The sequence below is a fragment of the Rousettus aegyptiacus genome, unplaced genomic scaffold (genome assembly GCF_014176215.1).
Source record: "Rousettus aegyptiacus isolate mRouAeg1 unplaced genomic scaffold, mRouAeg1.p scaffold_m13_p_6, whole genome shotgun sequence".
Lineage (NCBI taxonomy): Eukaryota > Metazoa > Chordata > Mammalia > Chiroptera > Pteropodidae > Rousettus > Rousettus aegyptiacus.
In genome coordinates this window covers 6,267,145-6,288,647 of record NW_023416309.1, presented here as the reverse complement: position 1 = coordinate 6,288,647, position 21,503 = coordinate 6,267,145, and the positions used below count along the sequence as shown (strand labels likewise).

The following is a 21,503-nucleotide window of genomic DNA, read 5'->3' as shown; positions in this document are numbered from 1 at the left end:
GGGAACATTCTGAAGTGACTACTCATTCCCTTCACAAAGTGAATATTCTGCTGTCCTACTTTCTCTGTCATTTTCTCTGTCTCTCTCTCCTCTCCCTCTCTAAACTTCCTCATATTTTTCTTTTGTTTCTTACAAAACTCTTCTTTTCCATCATAGGCTATCCTTTCAAAATTTAAAATCTTTGCTCCATTATTATAAAGAGAAATTTATTCCTTCCTAGAAACTTTACTTTTTATACTTAAAAAGAATATGTACTTTCCCAAGACAATAAAACCACCTTGATTCAACATGAATTATTCTACTTCCGTAAAGGCTAAAGTTAAATAGTAAATGTTTATTTTAAGTAGCATTTTCTTTAAACAATATTTTTGAATCAATGTATTGATTACAGAGGATATTTCTTGAGTTAGATTGAAAAAAATATTGCTTCCCAACAGAAGAATGTGGTTTCTTCACTTCATAAAAATGCAGATTTCCCTAGGACACAGTTTTTACGGAACAAGTTCTGTGCACTTGTCTAGTCATTAATAAGCATCCCAAAGTAGTAATAAATGAGCATAAAAAGTATTCTGGAACTCTGTCACATTTCTAGAATGAACACTAAAGCATCTATAACCTCTCTTATATCAAGGCAGATTATTATTATTATTATTATTATTATTATTATTTGTGAGTCATGCCAAAAGAATATTAGATCTGGGAAGGAGAAGTCATGTGAATCCTCTTAAACACTTCTGTGTCTTCTGCCTTACTCTAAGCCATTAGATCATCAGAGTGTTTTAAGATGCTAGTTTCAGAGCTACACACAGGCACACCTTGAGGTTTGAAGGTATAGTATACCAGGAACCTTTATCTTCATTCCCTTTTTCTTGCCTCTGGGGCATACCCTTATGGCCTACTTAAAACATTTTCTTCCAGACCCCAATTACCCATTGCCTCCTTCCCAGGTATTATGATTCCTGGTATTTACTCCATTTCCAACCTTCCTTCATTCTGAACTTTACTTTCACATCACACATATCCAGCTTTGATGATTTAATTATGTCCTTGCTCAAGTCTTGAAATTGCATCTTGATTTTAGGTTTACTCTGCCTTTGGTGCTTTGATGGCTCTATTCCATAAAGTACCACAGGCAGAAAGAACACTACCATGAAGCTACTGAACTTTAAACTTCAAGACCCCTCACATTCATGGATCCCTGTGAGGGCCACCAGTTCTTAAGAGTGGTAGAGTATTTTGGAGAGAAGTTGGATTGCATTTCCATGTAAGCATTTCTAACAAATCGTCTAAAGGAATCTTTAAAAAAAGGAATGTGGGTATATGAGACTCTGAAAAATGTTTGCAGTTTTTTTCTCATCATAAATAAATATTCTATTTAATACCAAATTTTGCATTTGTAATTTTTCATTCTCTTTCTTAAAGAGGTCTCCTTAAATTGCATAAGCTTCAGGCCCCATATAACCTGGATCAGACATTGAAGATCAGATCTAAATTACTCATGATTTTCAAGCAGTATAGAGACAGACTAAATTAAAGTATCCCTAGTCTTTGGAGTATAAGGTGATCATGAAGAGCAAAATTAGAAAATTCAGCAATTAATTGATAATATAAACTTCCTGGAGAAATACTACCTAAGAATTGAAATACAGTTGATCCTTGAACAATGTGAGGGTTGGAGTGCTGACTTCTTATGCAGTCAAAAATTTGTATACAACTTTTGACTCCCCCAAGGCTTCACTCATTCCTTAGTATCAGCAGGGAATTGATGGTTCCAGGACTTCTGAAGATACCAAAATCTGCAAGTGCTCAAATCTCTTATATAAAATGGCCTAGCACAATGCACCCAGTCAGCCCTTCATATCCACCAATTCCCAATTGCAGATCTAAAATATTGTTTTCGATCAGGGTTGATTGAAATGTCTCATGTGAAACCTGGGGCTATAAAAGACCAACTGTATGTTTATTGAAAAAAAAATTGTGTGTAAGTGGACCTGCACAATTCAAACTTGTGTTATTCAAGGGTCAACTGTATATAACAAATGTAAAGTGGAAAGGTTAAGTCACGTTTTCATTTAAGAGGACAGAGTCCACAGATAATTAATAAATAATTTAGGAATAAATAAATTAATAAGTGAATATAAATGAAGCCATGCCCTTATAAAATCTCTGATTAAAAGGGTTTACTTTTCTATAATTTAGAAAAAAAAGAAAGCAAAAAAACTGGAATGAGTCATTATTTTCAACATTTTCTAGGAAAAAATATGTCTGAGGTTTCCACAAATACTAGGCACTCTTGATGGCACTCTCCGTATAGTGGAGTTTTCACTGTAGTATAACAGAGCTCCAGCGCATTGATCATTCGGACCACCAGCTATATCTATAGCTTGGATTTCCATCCTGACAAAGATACCTGCTGATCGTAATGCAGTATTAAACAGAGAATTCCCTTAAGAGAGAGAGAGAATGTGTTGGTTAGAAAAGTAAGATTTAATTATCATTTAAGTTCACATAAGTTTTCTATTACTTTTGTAATTTAATATTGTTTCTAATTATAAGGGGAGACTGAATAGAGGCATCTTTACTACTTGGAAAAATAGAAAGATCCTTCAAAAGTGAAACCTGAAAAATCTCTACAGCCATGCTATCCTGAACATGCCTGATCTTGTCTTACCTTGGAAGCTAAGCAGGTTCGGGCCTGGTTAGTACTTGGGTGGGAAACCACCTAGGAAAACCAGGTGCTGTAGGAGTAAAAAAAAAGAAAGAAAAAAAAAAGAAACTTGAAAAATCAGTACATAATAGTGATAACTACCTGGAGGTTTATTGTGTACATAAGGCATAAGGCTTTGGCCTATGAATATCAGTACTTGTTTTATGTCTGTCCTTTTAGGATTCAGTTGTAGACTATAGCCACTGCACTGGGCTACTGTTTCTCTCTCCCCAAAGAGGTTCAGTTAGAGCATCTAGAGCTCCAATAAAGATATAACTATATTACTCCTTAATATCACTATATTAGAGAGACCCAATTTTACTCTGTGTTATTAGCTAAAATTCTCAGAACACTATTAGTGGTATCTTACTTCCTAGGGTAAATGCTGACAATTACAAAAGGGAAGAGTTTGCATTAGGTAGGATGGAAATGTTGTGATATTCAGAAAAAATATATCCAAGTATGGTTGCTGACAACGTATCTTTGGAGACCTGCATCACTAGAGCAGATTGGATTCTCTCATTTTTTTCCCAAGAGATTGTGACTGAACAGTATCAAAATATATAAATAAAGGTGAAATGTTAAGGACAAACAAGATATTTGCATAGTTTCAAGGTCCCTCTCTTATAATACTTATGAATTATTTTAGTGTCTTTTAACATATGTTTATACATTATTTGACATTTCTCCCTCCAGGAGGTGAAGCTTAATTCTCTATCCTTTAATGTGGGCTGGATTTAGGGACTCATTTCTAATGAATAGACTATGGAAGGAAGAAAATACTATTTAGAGTGGAGACATCTGACAGATACCACCTTAACCAAGTAATCAAGGTTAATATCATAAGTCATGTTAATTTAATGTGTCCCCTCCCAAAATGATGTAATGAAAAGTGTACTTCACCTCTGTAGGAGTCTTTCCAAAAATAATTAACCTCAGTATGATTATGGGAAGATATCAAACTCAAATAAATTTAAGATGATCTACATTACACTTAGTCATCACTCTTCCAAAATTTCAAAGGAAAATAAGGCTGACAAACTCATAGATTAGATGAGACTTAGGAGACGTGATAATGAAATAAAACATAGTGTTATAGATTAAATTGTTTCCACATAAAATTCACATGGTGAAGTCCTGACCACCAATACTTTTAGAATGTGACTAAATTAGACAATAGAGTCTTAAAAGAGGTAATTAAAATTAAATAACTTCGTTGGGGTGGGCCTCAATCCAGTATGGCTAGTATTCTTATAAAAATAGATTAGGATGCTGACACACACAGGAAAAAAAAATGTAAAGACAGAAGAATCTGGTCATCCACTAGCCAAGAGGAGAGGCCTCAGAAGATATCAACTTTGCTGACACCTTGATCTTGGATTTCTAGCCTCCATAACTGTGAGAAAACAAATTTCTAATGTTTAAGCCACCCAGTCTATGGTACTTTGTTATGGAAGTCCTAGAAAATTAATATACTAAGTTTCCTAGACTAGATTTTGTAATAAAAAACGACATTAGTGGAAACACTGGTGACACTTAAATAAAGTCTGTAATTTAGCTAATAATATTGTGCACATGTTAATTTCTTAGTTTTAATGAATGTACCAAATATTAAAATGGAAGATGTTAACATTAGTATAACTGAGTGAAAAGTATATGAGAACTCTCTCTCTGGTACTTTCAGTTATTTTGAAAATATATGATATTTCAAAATAAATAACTTGTACATGTAAAGACAAAGAAAAAAATCATACGTATGCCAGGGCATCCCAGAAAAAAGAAAGAAAGAAAGAAAGAAAGAAAGAAAGAAAGAAAGAAAGAAAGAAAGAAAGAAAGAAAGAAAGAAAGAGAAAAGAAAAAAGAAAGAAAACTTAGCTTCACTATTAAAAAGTAAAGTAAAAGACACACATTGAAGTTAAATCAAGGAGGAGATAACAGTGGCATAGGGAAAGGTGCCAAGAAGATGTTTCACTTTTATTTATTATTCTCTGCATGCCAGATGCTGAGGTGGGTGCCTTATGTACATCCTTTCATTTAACCCTCAGGCAACCTTAGTTATAATTATTGGAATCTCTCCTCATTTTAATCTTGAGAAAATGAAATATGAACCCCAAAATGTCAGAGAATAAGTGAACAGGGGATTCAGAAGGCACTCTGAACCTGAGAAATCAACACACTGAAAACTGAACCGAGAGTCCTCACCCTCAACTGTTTCCTATATCATTAAATAGATTACTCTTTCATTTTTACAGACATCCTATTCATCAGAAATGTGTCACTTCAAACTCCTAAACGTTTCTATTGCACAAGTATTTCCCCTCTTATGTTGTTACCAAGATAGAGATAATGATGATGATGATGATGATATGATTGTTGTTGGACACTTGCACCCTCCAACCCAGGAGACTCAGAAGGCAAGTTGAGCCTCGTGCTGTGAACTCATATTGTACAAGAAAACTAACAGTGATTTCATAGTTGTGTTCTTACATAGTGGTTTCCATTGTACTTCAGATAAGGAAAAGCACCCCATATCCTTGACTCCGGTCTATTTCTTGAGACTCATTGTTTCTGTGTTATAACACATAGTCAATGAATAGGTGTTAAATGAGTAAATAAAAGAAAAATTCATAAGAGGAAGTGTTTAAATGCAAAACTTAAATTTTTACCACCTAGTCAGATAGACAAGTGACAGACAATTAAGTACAATATTCTAAGTGCTATGAGGAAAGTATAGGAGAGAACAATATGTGAGGTTTAACTGTAGAGGTGAGACAAGGAATGCAGAATTTATGATTTTGGGTCTGAGTTTCAAAGGACATTTAGGAATTCACTCTTCATTCAAGCAGGAGAATAATGTTTCAGACTCAGGAAGCAGCATACACAGATGTGCAGATGAGCTCTTGCCCTTGTTTGATGTGAGCAAATCACACATAATTTACAGGCTGACCCAGAATACTGCCTTGAATCTACTGTTGCTTGAACACAATGTCTGTGTGCTTAAAAGTAGTCTTTTTTTTGCATGGCCCTGGATATTTAGAAGCTTAGAGGATACTTTAGTATGTGTGTATATGTGTATGTGTGTACGCATATGATCAATAAATTTTAGCTGTTATTTGTCAATATAAATTTCAAATTGACAAGATATTTATCTTTTACCAGGAAAGGGGTTGTAAACATTTGTTTACTGAATATAAACTAAGCAAAATTCTATATGTTGGACCTTGAACTCTAGGAGTAGAGGTTCATAAAAAGACATGTATTTAATTGAGATCACACTTATAAGATTTTTGTACGTAAGCACGAAGAGAGAACATATAGATAGCGCATTACTTAAAAATAAATAAATGAATGAAAATGAATGAGTTCTAAATAGCTTTAAAAGTATCTGCAAAAGGGTATTCATGAGGCTCAATAGGGACCCTAAACTCAATAGGCACCCTGTTACAGGGGAGAAAAAAAAGTAAAAATTGTTTAATATCTCCATTCCAAAATGGTGCAAGTGGTCATTTGTTGCCATAATTTAAACATCCAATCTGACAAATGTGCTCCAGAAAAAGCATGTAGGTCTTAAATTTTTCAGAAACCCTTTTTGGTCCTGGGTTGATAACCATTAATTTTTATGAATAATGCCACACTTATAATATCAGAATATTGGAGATTAGTAATCCTAGTGAGCATTTATTTAACATTCTCTTTTGTAGAAATTCTTCCACACGATGTCTTATAGGAATACATTATATTTGGTACCAGTCCCTTTATGTTGATAGGGAACAAATCAGTATTGAGTTCACTTAAGAAGCACACTCCAAAGAATTAATTTGGAACCTATAATATGCAGCCTAAAGAAACACAAGTTTAGGGAACAGAGTAAATGTCAAGGAGCAAGGCCTTTGTTATCAGGCAAGCCTGATTGTCAGTCAAAACTCTACCATATGTACACTATAAGACCTTGGGAGCACTGTCAGTTTCCTAATTTATTAAACTAACATTATAATTCCTATATCATATAGTTGTTGTAAAGAGTAAATGATCTTTAAAATGCATAGAAAATATATTCGTAAATATCAGCAGCAGTTTCTCCTCTGACCCTAGTATTTTTAATTAAATTTATTGAGATAAAATTGGTTAATAAAATTATATAGGTTTCAAATGTGTGATTCTATAATATATCATCTGTATGTTGCATTGTGTTTCACCACCCAAAGTCAAATATCCTTCTGTCATCATATGTTTTACCTTCTTTACCCTTTTCTACCTCCACCCCTCCCCCTGTTTCCTCTGGTAACCATTAAACTGTTGTCCATGTCTTAAAGTTTTTCTTTGTCTCATTTGTACATTCCTTTCATTTTATATCCTACATATGAGTGAAATCATATAGATCCTAACTTTTTCTATCTGACTTATTTCACTTGGCATGATAATCTCAAGATCCATCCATGTTGTCACAAAAGGCAGTATTTCATCTTTTTTATAGCTGAGTAATATTCCACTGTGTATAAGTACTGCATCTTTATACAATGATCTATTGAAGGACACTTTGGTTGTTTCCATATCTTGGCCATCATGAACAATGCTGCAATGAACATAGAAGGAAATATATATGTATGGATAAATGTTTTTAAATTTGGGGGGCAGATACCCAGAAGAGGGATCGCTGTGACTGTGGTATTTTATTTTATTCAGTGTCTTTTTATTGCAGACAACTAGGACATTCCACTCTAAAAAGTCTGAGAAGAATAACAGGGAAAAACATGAAAAGGATATAAATAAACCCTTGACTTTTTTATCCTGAAAGCCTTCCCTCATAGCAGATTTCCGGCATGGAAAAATATAGATAATATAAGAGGAGAACGTGCTTCTTGGAAGTTAGGGAAGGTCCTTTTTACGGGGACTTGGAGGTAGGGGAGCCAAGGGCTTTGCCTCTCAAAAAGTGGTGAATATATAGTGTCCTCGCTTACAATAGTCAGTTTCCATTCCACCAGTGGCCTGACATGGTTTGAGAAAGGGGCAATATGTTTATGGGGTCATATTTCTTCCCTATTCAACCTCAGATTCAAATCCAAGCGTAGGAGCTGAATCAGTTAGAAAATCAATAGATGGTTGGACATTTTAATATACATTATAAAAATTTAATCTCCATGATAGTGAACATAAAACACTTAAATTATATCTTATGTCTGCCTTGTTTTTATTTATATCTACAATGCTTGGAATACTAAATAGGACATTGCAGACAAGCAGTAATTATTTGTTGAATGAATCAACAAATAAGTAAATGAAAGGATACATAGATGAGAAAATATTGTATTGAATATGCAATTTTATTGGATCCCCTTCAAGGATTGATTGTTAATTAAGTTCATTTATCTCTGAGTGGGCTCCAAATTAGCCAACTGTCTTCCTCTTATGATTTTTTTAAACCAGAAATATCACCATGAAAAACAAAATCTTACAATTTACATGCATTCATTTAGACAATGTAGTATAATATACTTCATTGAGTGGTAGGTCTAATAAAAAATTAATTAATTATATATTTTTTTCTAACTCCAATCTTTTCAACAGAGTCAGCAATACTGTTGTGTTGCTTTCCATCAATCAAACCTTAATTTGGTGCATTGTTATTGTTTCTTGAATGAGAAAGAGAAAGAGAGAGAGAGAGAGAGAGAGAGAGAGAGAGAGAGAGAGAGACTTTCTAATTAAATTTTCTTTATGACCAGCAGCATGCTAACATTATCTTTATACAGGTCCTGTGCATTTTTGATAAGTGAATTCCAAGTTATGTTATATTTTGGGTTACCATATAAATGGAATCATTTTCTCTCAAAAATATCACATTGTATATTAATCATTCAAGAAAATTCCAAATCTAAAAAGGTAGCAGTTCAATGACAAAAAGATTACTATTTTCACAGCCACATTCTATTACTGCTTGCTCATAAAATACTATAACTACCAGTCAAAATCAAACACAACTTCAGAATAAGGATAATATAAACTCTATTCAAATGTCATAAATATTTTATTATACATTCAATTTCTCATTTATGTTTTTATAATATTTACTTCAGAGATATGAGCATCAGGACTTGCCTTGAAATGGGGACAATTTTCTTTAGTATATACTGGAGATTGTCAATGCAGACTAATCATAAAATTGTACCTAAAATTTAACTTTTGTATTTTACAGGTGAGAATTTTAAAGACTAACAAAAGCAAGGATATGCTATTACTGTGATATCATTTTAGTTATAAAGAATTTAAATACTACATATTCTTCTACTCATCAAAAAACTGTAGGTTTTATTAATATTCATGGAATATGAGAATGAGAGTAAGAAACAAAGGAGGAAATTTCTGAATTTCCTGGAAACCAAAGACTAAATAGAACTCCAAACACTTATAATGTCAATCATATATTCGTATATGTATGCACACATTTATTTTCTATTTAACAAGCGAGAACTTTCTCCACTCACTTCTTAGCTCTTGTGTGTTTTAAGGACTAGGATGAAACTCTAAGAAGTACATTTCCTGGAATTTATTGCCTGTTAATTCTAGTTTACATTTAATCAGTAGCAGTTACAGCCAAGAGATTGGAAGTAGAAAGCATGGCAGAATCTTTGTTACACTTGTGACATCATTGTCAGGTCCAGGACTTTAGCAATCTGCATCAACTTTCCAAAATCTTCCAGGCAATCACCTGCTTTAGTGCTGTAGGATCTGGTATCCTTGCAGATTTTTGCTTCCCTGAGATCACCGTTTTTCCTGACCTTCACAACATCATCCCTTACAAATATATTGAAAGTACCTACTTGTATTAAATCCATGAAATGTTTTCTTAAGCAAATCCTGACCATGAAGTATTTGCTATCACAATAGGTTCAATAAACAGTCACTAAAAACTTGGAACCTAAAATTAATTATGCGGCAGATACATTTACTATTTTAATGGCTATCCACATGCTCTCACACATTTCCTATCTTCCTTTCAATTAAGTGAGGCTCAATATCTAGTTCTGCCCTAATGGGCTCTCAGAGGAAGTTATTGACATTGCTTTTGGTATAAAAATTAGGATATTAAATGAATAGTAAATCATTTTCTTGTCCACATTTCCTGTGTTCCTATAGGCACACATGGTTTTGTCCTCAAGTGTCAATTATCTGTCTGTTCCAGTACTTTGAACAGTGTTGCACCGTGACTCTGAAGTTAGAATCTAGTTATGTCAAGGGTATACTTTTATTTTATCTTATACATACTTAAAAAAACAAATGTGCAATTTACAAAACAGCATAAAAATAACATTCATTAGATGTTCATAAATAGGTTTCTATAGATAATAATTATATCTTTGAGATGTAAACTTAAGACACTATGGCCATATTGAGTATTAAAAATTCTCTGCATTTATTCCTTTATTCAACACATATCTTTTTAGCATTTTTTAATGTATCAGGCATTGTTTTAGAAACATTATGTCAGCTTGGGCTGCCATAACAAAATACCACAGACTGCCTGGCTGAAACAATAAAAACAACAGTTCTGGGGGTTGTATGTCCAAGATCAAGGTGCCAGCAGGGTTTCTGGTGGGACGTGTCTCTTCAGATGGTGTCTTCTCACTATGTCCTTCCATGGCCTTTTCTCTGTACTCTCAGAAAGAGAGTGACTGCTGTTTCTTCCTCTTCTTATAAGGATACCCATCCCATCGGATTAGGGCCCCACCCTTATGACCTCAATTCACTTTATTACTTCCTTAAAGATCCTATTTTCTAATACAGTCATATTGGGGAGTAAGTCTTTAACATTAGAATTTAGGAAAGGACTATAATTCAGTCCATAAAACCATACAAGCAAAATTGTCATAGAGTTTTAGTTTCTCAAAAAAGAGTCTAGATTAAGGAAGTTGTAAAATTCTTTTACAGAATGAAGCTAGATTTAAGAAGAGCACCAGTGTCTAATAATTAAAATACTGGATACTACAGAAAAAGTTCCAAATGCAAGCCTTTCAGTTATTAATATTAAAAAAAGTATTTCCATAAAGTCTATAAAAATTTTGTGAACTTAATGATGTAAATTTATTTCTAGCATTTACTTTCCAACACTTGATTTACTTTATTGTCAGTATCTGCCTTCTAGCTTCAAGATTTTAAAATGTATCGACACCAAAAAGGGAGAGGTTCTATAGATGGATGTGCTGTCCCCAGCCACAGTCCCTGATTTGGAGTGTTATGAGGAGCCGGAGGAAACCTGCACCACCACCACCCCCTCCATCCCCCTACATAGAACTACTTGAAACTACTTCTGCCCAAGAACATCCCAAATCTTCAGAGCCTTTGTGCTCCAGAGACTACTTGGTGCCAGTGCTGTTTCACAAGCCTGTGAGCCAGGAAAGCTACTGTTTGTCTACTTGTAAACTTCCAAAGGGTATCATGTACCAACAGCCCTCTGAACATCTTTGGCACTTCAGTCAAAAACCTTCTCCTGAGACAGAGGACTTGGTGAAGAAGAAACCACTGGACACTACTGAGGCAAGCAGCAGGACAGGCCAACAAACCATGGCAGAACTGGAGAGTGTCCTCAACCACCTAGAGGGTCTCTTTGCCCAGACACTAGTACCACAAGTGCTGATCCTCCTTTGGGGTTGTATCCTAAGTCTTAAGGAACTCTACAAGCTTGACTTGTCCCTCTTAGCCCTTAAGAGCAACAGACCGGAGCCTGACCATGGCAGTTCTTCGAGCCTTCTTTCCTGAAGCCTTCTTTTCATGTCTGATGCCTTCAGTGAGCTACAGGTTCGTCGCTCATGGGCACTATCATCATGGTGCAGAGGCACCACAACTGTGAAGAAGATTGGTTTCAACCCAAGCTAAATTACAGAGTACTCATAGAAGGCCACAAACTGACTATAACTCTGTCCTGTGGCAGCCCCTCCATCCCAACGATGGCTTAGGAAGACTATATTTGGTTCCAGGCACTAGAGACATTGAAAGGCTTTCATGACTGAATGAGGATGCTTCTTAATTGTGAACACAATGGCTTGATTATCTTTTCTTCTGTGGCACCAAGTCATCCACCTCTTGCTTGGAGGAAGAGTTGCTTCCTGATAAGAGGAAGCGTCTGTCCTTTTGCCTGTCTGCTTCCCCTCCTCAGACTCCCTTGTGAGCTGATGGTGTGTCTGGGGCTATAATAATTGTCAGTGAGAACATCTCTTGTAACCAAACGTTGGTTTTCTCTGATGGTGCTGAGTCACACTTTTCTGTTTGGGATTGGAAAACACCTGTGGGCCCATAGACAGACACTGTTATGGAGGTGGCCCTTTTCTGCAAACTTTCAGAATTTTTTCTAGGGACATAATGTGGGTGTGACTCATGAATTTAAATATAAAAAAGGAATTCGTATTTAAATAAAGACTTTAGAATGTATCTTAAAAACCGATTCTTTAAAATATGAAAAGTATTCAACATATGCAAAAGTAAAAATCAGCACTTAAAAGTTATTTGAGAGGTCATGTACTTGTAATCTTTGATATTAAGCAAGTACTGAAACAAAGTGAACCTGATATTTTGTTGGATGGGCATATGTGAAGGAAGTATCTACTCTTTTGACTTTACATATTTTATCAGTTGGGTTCATTAATTATGCCTGCAGTTTGGGAAGTTTCCAATCCATTGTTATTCTGGCACATGTCAAAGAATATACTGCTATTTAACTACAGTGCCAAATAAAAATTTGCAAAAAAAAATTTCAGATCCTAAGAGATCAGTGATATTTTAAAACAGAAAGATTTATTATAAAGAGAAATGTCCCTTACTCCATGCGGATAAAAAGAACAATTGCTTGATTCAATTATTTTATGAACATGTGACATTAAAACAGAGCAAAAATTCAATATTTCCCAATATCCCTTTTGTTTTTCTTGTGATTTATTTAAAAACCAATTCTATGTACTTCTGTCTTAGTCAATTCAGACTACTGCAATAGACCACCACAGACTGGATGAATTAAACAATAACCATTTATTTCTCACATTTCTAGAGGCTGGAAGTCCAAGATCAGGAGCCAGCATGGTGGGATTCTTCGTGAAGACCCTCTTCCTGATATACAGATGGCCATCTTTTCCTTAGAGAGAAAAAAGACTACTAGCTCTTTTCCACTTTCTTATAAGGACACCAGTCTCATCGTGGGGCCTCTATTCTCATCCACCTCTTGCTTGGAGGAAGAGTTTCTTCCCAAAGGTCCACCTCCAAATCCATTACATTAGGGCTTTGACCTATGAAGTGTGGAGGAACACAAACATTAATACAAAACTTGTAACTTAAAGTTTTAGGTGTGTTTACTATATTTCTATGTTAATAGTTTATGAGCATGTATTTTTTCTTTTTTTAATATTCTTGCAAAAAACCAAATTAAGACAATTTTTTTCAGTAACCTATCAATCACTTTTTATAATCTAAATGTATTCTTTTATCTTTTTTCAACTTTACCAATGGTTTGCAAACTCTAGTGTCCATCAGAATCAGTTGCAGAGAAAGCACAAATTTACACACACACACACACACACACACACACACACACACACACACACACCGTTTTCTGATTCATAAGTGTGGAGGGAGAAATATCTTTTCACCTATCCTCAATATTTTCCATCTTCTTTTCTTTCTCTGCCTTACTCTGGGTAATTTTTTTTGATATCACTTCTAGTTCACTTACTTTCTTATCAGTTTTGTCATTAGTAAATATTTCTGAATGAATTGTGGACCCCAAGAAGAAAGATTCTTTTGATGTGAACCCTAAGAATGAATTTATCAGCTAAGATGGACTCCCCATTGTCAATCAAGGGCCTGAATTTTATGAATCATAAGAACCTAGTGGCTATTTGCTGACGGGAGCTCCTCATGTGCTTTGTACACCAGGAAGTACCCTCAGACTGCACTCTTGGATCCCCACACTATGCCCTGCTTGTTTATACCTTCTGAGTCAATCAATGCCATAGGAAAGCCTTGGTTTCATTTGTCTTTCTACCTACAGACTGAAACCTTCCCCATTCAAGTAGAACTGCACAATTTAGATACCTCATTTACATAAAACAGGCCTAATTGAGACCCTGGCAGGGACTTGTGTTATAAAAGATGGCCTCCTCTTTGTCTTGGTGGAACACAATTTAGGTTGTTACCTGAATGTGTGTCTACCAGACTGCAGCTCCTTTTTGCTAAAAAAATGCTGTTATTTTTTTTTATTACAATCTAAAATTAATTCTGGTTTATAGAATGAACAAATGTTCAGCTAATTTTGGGCCTGCTTGACTTTAATCTATACCCATATATTGTGCCTTTGTGCAGGTAACTCAAGTCCTGCATTGTTCTGGAGTTGTTTATTTATGCACTATCTAACATTCTAGTCCTTCTAGTCATATTACCCTGGAGAAATGAACTGTACCTCCTTTATGCCGACTACTTCCCAAGTTATGTTAGTTTTCTCTTTCGGTGTAACAAGTCACCACAAACTTTGTGGCTTCAAACAATTCATATTTATTATCTCACAGTTTTCTTAGGTCTGGAGTTTGGGTATGACTTAGCTAGATGCTCTACTCGAGATTTTATAATGGTGTAATCAAGCTGTAGGCCGGATTGTGTACTCATCTGGAAACTTGACTGGGGATATTATCTGCTTTTAAGCTCATACAGGTTGTAAGCAGAATTCATTTCTTTTTGGCCATAGTGCTAAGAGTCTCAGATCTCGGAAGCCATCTACAGCTCTCTGCCACATGGCCCTCTCCATAGGCAGCTTAGATCACAGCACCTGGCTTCTTTAGGGAAAGAAGTAAAGTCTCTTTCTCTAGTCTGTCAAAACAGAGTCTTATATAAAAGTGTAATCTTAGGAGTGACATCCCCTCACCTTTGCTATGAAATGTAACCTAGCCAAGATAATTGCATCCTATCATCTTTGCCATGTTCTGTGGGTTGTAAGAAAGAAACAGGTTCTGCCCAAAGTCAAGGGGAGAGGATTATCCAGGGTATAATATCAGAGGGTGGAGATCATAGTGGCCATTTGAGAACTTTGCCTGCCACACTAGATTTTCTCTAGTAGAATCTTCCACATCTTTGGCTCTGCCTTATAAAATAATCTTCTTCACTACAGCAATGGCTGTTCTCCCGCTTCCTGCCCCATCTCAGGGTTCAGGTCTAGTCCCTGGGGTTAGACCCCGCTAAAAAGTGCTGTATAACATTAACCTAGCAATATGTCACAATCTCCCCTGTGTAATAAATCTGAAGTAGTGGAAAGAATATAATATTTAAATTAAACAAACTGCTATCTCATTCTGGTTTCAACATTATAAGATGTGTAAAAATTTAGAAGTTATTTGAACTTGCAATCTCAGTGTAATAATATAGTGAGGAAAAGAACACTTAACTCATGCAACAAAAGCAATTAGCACATGGCATGTACCCAATCATGAATACTCATTCTTTTTATTAATTTGCTATCTTCTGTGTATGATGGTGGTTTTACCTGGATCTAAAGCAAAACTGGAAATAAAAAATAATACACTAACACCTATAGTTGTTTAACATCAATGAATTGATAAGTTCTTTGCTCTTTATAGGATGAAATGAAAATTTGGATCTCTAATGCTGTCTTTTACCCAATCATATCTACCTATTTTAAATAACTTAATAGAGTAATTAGTATACCTGTGGCAATGTTTATAAAGGTAGGGGGAAAAAAGTATATCTGAATGTTACAACTTAAAAACCTGTGCAAGGAATTATAATCATGAGGTTGTTAAATTCATATACTATTATGATGGTTAAATATGGGACTTCCTCCAGATTAAAAGAACACTGAATCCAGGGTTAATACCAGTTAAAAAATAATTGCAGTTGCTAGTAACAGAAAAGAAAACTAAAAGTGGCTTTTTTTTTTTTTTATATATATATCTAATGTTGAGCCACCCAGTGATGGCAGGATGCATCTGTAGTCATCAGGGATCAGAGTTCTACTAACAATGTAACAAGAAATAGTGTATAATGTAAATTAACACAATCTTTGCCATGGTCTGTGCCTTTGGGAAAATCTTATTTCCATAAATGGGCAATCTCGACATTTCATCTCCTTAGTATCTGTGCAGTCTTCTTCATGCATTAGTTCCTGATAGGATTTCTTTGGATCCAGTGACCTATAAGTTAAGAGTTAAATTACCTCTGCCTAACACACTCAACTTACAATGATGGGGGATGGGTAAAGTCTTGAATTATCATATTAAAAAATGCCCTCAGAAAAAGATTGGGAAACATTTCCAGGCACTGGTCATCCACTATCATAACTTGTTAGGAGGCTATGGAGATGCTGCTCAAAGTAGCCCAAAGTGTGGCCTTGTGCTCTGCTCTTTTGATACAAACTCTCCTGTTTTAATTATTGCCTAAGTTCTCCACATTGGTTTTCTGGAAGTCTATTGGTGTATGTATGTGTTTATATAAGTATCATCCATGTCCAGTATGGTCCAAGAACAATAGCACCCCATCCAGTTTCCTCTTCCCATTTATGAAACCTCTCTAACTTCAGAACCACCTCATATCCTCTTATCTTTCAGTGGTCAGAATTTAGGACAAAGATATACCTACTTGCAATGGGGGTTAGGAAATGTAATTTTTTAGTTGGGCACATGCTGCCTTTAATAAATCAAAACCCTCTTATTAAGAAAGAAACTTATTAAGAAAGTACTAAATTTAGCAAAATAAGAATCATTGAAATACAGCTCATGATATCATTAGAAGTCTTAAGTACAGATGAAATGAGATGGAATGCTGTGACCATGCATGATAGGAAGTCTCTTAAGATAATTCTTGTAGTTGGAATTATTCCCATCCCCTGGCATAAATTAGCTGTGTTTGGAAGAATTATAAAGCTATTATGATAGTGCAGAATTCCATACAACATCATCACTACTTGGCACCCTAGAGGGCATGGACCATAGTAAGGCTTCAAGGACATTAAGCTAGGGAATGGTAAGGGATGCTCAGATGAAGATTCAAGTTGCGGGACCAACATGGATCAAACTACAATGTCTAACATATTTCGATCAATTTGAGTTTGATCTGAGTAAGTTCTAATCTTCATGTATTTTTGTGAATATGTTTCATTTATAGTGGGTTCATAGTAATTCAAGTGGGACAACTAATTTCTAGGTGGTTCTAGAGATTTGTCACTGAGGTTATCCACAGATCCAGCAATGTTGAGTGAAGAGTGACAAAGGTTGGATAAGGGTTAGCACCAGATCAATCAAGCAGACTGATGTCCCTGCAAATAAGCTGGAATAGACTCAGAAAATCAAAGCTAACTCTAAATCATGAGAACACACAAAGTGAGAGTGACAGTAGAATATCAGCTCAGTGGAATTAAACATTTCCAGGGGCTAACCATTGAAAGACCAGATATTTTATTTATAATACTAAGAAAATTCAAGTACTCTACTCTATCATTTAGATAGTATCATTCACCTCATACAGATCATGTTATTTGTAATATTATTTATTTGCTCCAGAAATATATATGGTCTATTCTTTCCTACAGCATTTATCCAAGGTTTTAACATTCACCTCAGAAGGGAAGATATTGTGATGTAATAGAAAGAAAGTGAAACCAGTACAAAGCAAGAGGTTAGGAGACCTAAGTTCTCCTGCTGACCATTACCGGCTGTGATTTATGTTACTACTTCCCCTCATTGGACTCTTTATTTTTCATTTCTAAAATAAAGTTTTTTGAATTTATAACTTCTAATATTTCTTCTCACTTGAACCTTCTATAAATCTAGGTATTCAAAAAAAAAGAAAACTTATTTTCAGTTTTTTTTTTAATGCAATCCCTTTACACTGTGCTCATTACATTCTCTTCCCTTATGTGGTGAGAGTGCATTTCTGAATGTGCATGAGTAAATTCTTTGTTTAATCATGACCTCCAGGTAGAAACCTCAGAGGCCACTTCTATGGTTATATAACTGCTCTCATCTGCAGTTTCAATGCCTATGTGCAGTGGCGCTCCCCACACAGGTCAATATATTCAGGCAGAAAGCAATATTCTTCTGCCTTCTTGAGCCACACTTATTTCCACATAAATGTTGCCTATACAAAAGACAATGTGACATTTGAACCTCTAAGAAGATAATCATGAAGTCATTTGGGGATGTCATTTATGTTTCTCTTTTGATTCAGTTACTTACAAATTAATGGAATTCAGTCTAAGCTTCTCTGATTCTTTGGCCTTTCCCCTTTTTTCATTTGATTGAACAATGGAGAATTTAAGCACTGACAGTTCAAAATTCATAAGTTTGGTCACCAACTCTAAATGTACCTCTACCAGTCCAAAAGGGAAAAAGATATTCTGTAAATGGATAGTCTCTTTTAATCTCTGAAACAAGTGAGGTGGAAATACTTCTTAACATTTTGGATTTAAGTAAATGATGGCACAAGAGGTAAAAAAAATATGTGTCATATCACCAGTGAATCAGATTCAATTTTTCTGCTTCCAAACCCACATAATGAAATGAAATGGATGATAAGGGGGGAAAAAAGAAACAGAATTAGTCAGCTGATGAACTCCAAGATTTTCAAGCAGTTGTGGAACAAAATGTAAATTTTAAATTAGAAATATGACTTCATCCAATGAAGTATGATTAATAGAAGATCGAGAGTTAGTAATAGTTCTTTTTGAGAGCTTTTTAATTTCCTGAGCTTTCCTGACAAGCTAAAAAACTCAATAAATATATTGAATAGAAGATCTATAGTATAGATTTAGTATATAAGAGTTTGTGTGGATAAATATATTTGCAACTAATACTTAAGGAAACAACTGTTTCATTTGTGGATATTTCTTTTATTACAGACATTTGGATTATATTGGTGGTAGCTGAATATTCACATGAGTTTATTGAGAGTTTGTATCTATAACACTTTAAAATTTATTTGACCTTCCAAAACATTAACTGAGATGATTCCATCCAGTCATTTTAAAAGGAACTCTGTAATTTAAAAATGTTTTTCTGCTGGTGGAAAGCAGCTGAAAAGGGCTATAGTAGCTTAAATAGAGATTTGCTTGTCTTAACTAATAAGTCCAGAACTCTGTGGCTGATGACATTATTCTAGGCGCTGCTATATATCAAGATTATGCTTATTTTAAACACTTGGACTTTATTATTTTTTTATCCATATGGAAAAAAAAAACAGCATCTGCTTCTACAGCATCATATCTACATTCCTTGAAGAGAGAAAGACAAAGGGCAAAGATTCTTTGCAAATAGTGTATCTCATTGTTTTTCAGGAGAGCAAAATTTTTTTGGAATTCTTACCCAGAGAGATTTTTAAATGCCTCCTTGGCCTGTGTCAATATTTCATATGGACGTTTCTAGCTGGAATGTGCTTTTATAGAAGAGGGTCATAAATGATGAGGTAATGAAAAGCATCTGATTGTTATATTAAACTCATATGAGTGAGAAATCTTACCCCACATAAAACATTATTAGTAATTTCAGGAATATAGAAAATCAAGAACCCAGAAGCAAACTGAGGTCTAGGAAATCAAAGCAATTCCTTAGGTCTTTTTTTTTTTTTTTCATTTTCCCTTCACTGGATACACACTTTGGCTCAGAATAGATAAGGTCTCTAAGTCAAATACAGGAGTAGAAAAAAATTAATCAATGAATCATCTCCATGTTATATCCTGGCTTTTGTGATATTTTCCAGGGAGGTGTTCCTCTCACAAAACTATAAAGTTTGCTTCTTTTTTTCTTCTTTCTCTTCCTCTTCTTCCTTTTCTTCTTTTCATCCTTTTCTCTGTTAACAAGCACTTTTTAAAAACAGATATTCTTATCCATTAGATAAGAACTCCTTTCCTAACAAATATTATTCTGTTTGCTCACAGATCCTATTATTGTGCTGCCAAGGATATTAGACAGCATCACCAGCCTTTCTTTTACTTCCCTCAGGAGTCTCCCTCTGGTAAAGGGAGTAAACAGATTATAGGCATTAACTTCTTCCCCTTCAGACAGTTTCATACAGAAACAATAAGTTAATTATATTCAGTGTTATGGAAGCTATCTATAACCTTTTCTTCAGGGGATCAGTATTTCTAAAATAACAAGTTGGTCTCAATGTTATCTTTTTCCAGTAATATTTATTTTTTTTAATATTTTAAAAATGTTTCATTATAGTTGACATATAATATTATATTGCTTTTGGTAACAACATAGTGATTAGACATTCATATAACATATAAAGTGATCACCCTCATAAGTCTAGTACCTATCTGACATTATACATAATTATTACAATATTATTGACTATATTTCTTATGCTATATTTTATAGCTCACTGACAATTTTGTAACTACTAATTTGTACTTCTTAACCGCTTGCCTTTTTTCACCTACACCCTTCAACCCCTCTCCTATCTGGCAACCACAAGTTTGTTCTCTGTATCTATTAGCTTGTTTCTGTTTTGTTTGTTTATTTTGTTTCTTAGATTCCACATGTAAGTGAAATCATATGATATTTGTCTTTCTCCATCTGACTTACCCCACTCAGCACAATGTCCTCTGTCCATCCATGTTGTTACACATGCCAAGATTGCATTCTTATCTTATTCATTTATATTTATAGCTGAGTAATATTCCATCGTATATGTGTACCATCTCTTCTTTATCCTTTTATTCATTGATTGACACACAGATGCCTCTATATCTTGGTTATTATAAATAATGCTGCAATGAATATATGAGTGAAAATGTCCCTTCAAAGTAGTACTTTAAGTTTTTTCCCCATAAATACCCAGTAATGGGATTACTGGGTCCTTCTTTGTCTCTTGATATAGCCTTTGTTTTTAAAGTTTATTTTGTTTGAGTATTGTTACTCCAGTTTTTTTTAAATTTCCATTTTCATAAAATATCTTTTTCCATCCCTCTACTTTCAGTCTGTGTGTATCTTTAGATCTGAAGCGAGTCTCCTATAAGTAGCATATGAAAGGGTCTTGTGTTCTTATCCATTCGGCCACCCTATCTTTTCACTGGCACATTTAATTCGTGTTTATTTGAAGCAATTGTTGATATGTAGTTATTGCCATTTTATTATTTTTATTTTGATCATTTTTTTCTACTTCTTAAAGAAGTCCCTCTAATATTTCTTGTAATACTAGTTTGGTGCTGATAAATTCCTTTAGCTTTTTCTTGTCTAGGAAGATTTTATCTGTCTTTCAATTCGAAATGATAGCTTTGCTGGGTAGAGTAATCTTGACTGTAGGTTCTTACTTTTCATCACTTTGAATATTTCATGCCAATCCCTTCTTGCCTGCAAAGTTTCTGTTGAGAAATCAGTAGTCTTATGGGAGCTCTCTTACAGTCAACTAATTGCTTTTTTTTGCTGCTTTTAAGATTCTCTCTTTGTCTTTAACATTTATCATTTTAATTACAATGTGTAAGTTTGGGCCTCTTTGCGTTCATCTTGTTTGGGACTCTCTGCATTTCCTGGGCCCGTCTGTCCATTTTCTTTGTCAGATTAGGGAAGTTTTATATCATTATTTCTTCAAATATGTTTTCCATTCCATATTCTCTCTTTTTTCCCCTGGAGTATCCCCATGATGCACATGTTGGTACACTTGATTTTTTCCCAGCAGCCTCTTAAAGCATTCTCATAGTTTTGGTTCTTTTTTTGTCTTGTCCTGATTGGATGTTTTCTACTACTTTATCTTCTAAATCTCTGATTCGCTCCTCTGCTTCATCTAATCTCCTGTTGAATCTGTCTAATGTAGT

General features: G+C 34.7%; 2 pseudogenes; both read left to right on the top strand.

Annotated features, from left to right (window-relative positions):
* Positions 1-2,628: 2,628 nt before the first annotated feature.
* Positions 2,629-2,747, top strand: LOC118604195 (annotated as a pseudogene).
* Positions 2,748-10,893: 8,146 nt separating this feature from the next.
* LOC107498520 lies at positions 10,894-11,709 on the top strand (annotated as a pseudogene).
* The last annotated feature ends 9,794 nt before the right edge of the window (positions 11,710-21,503 follow it).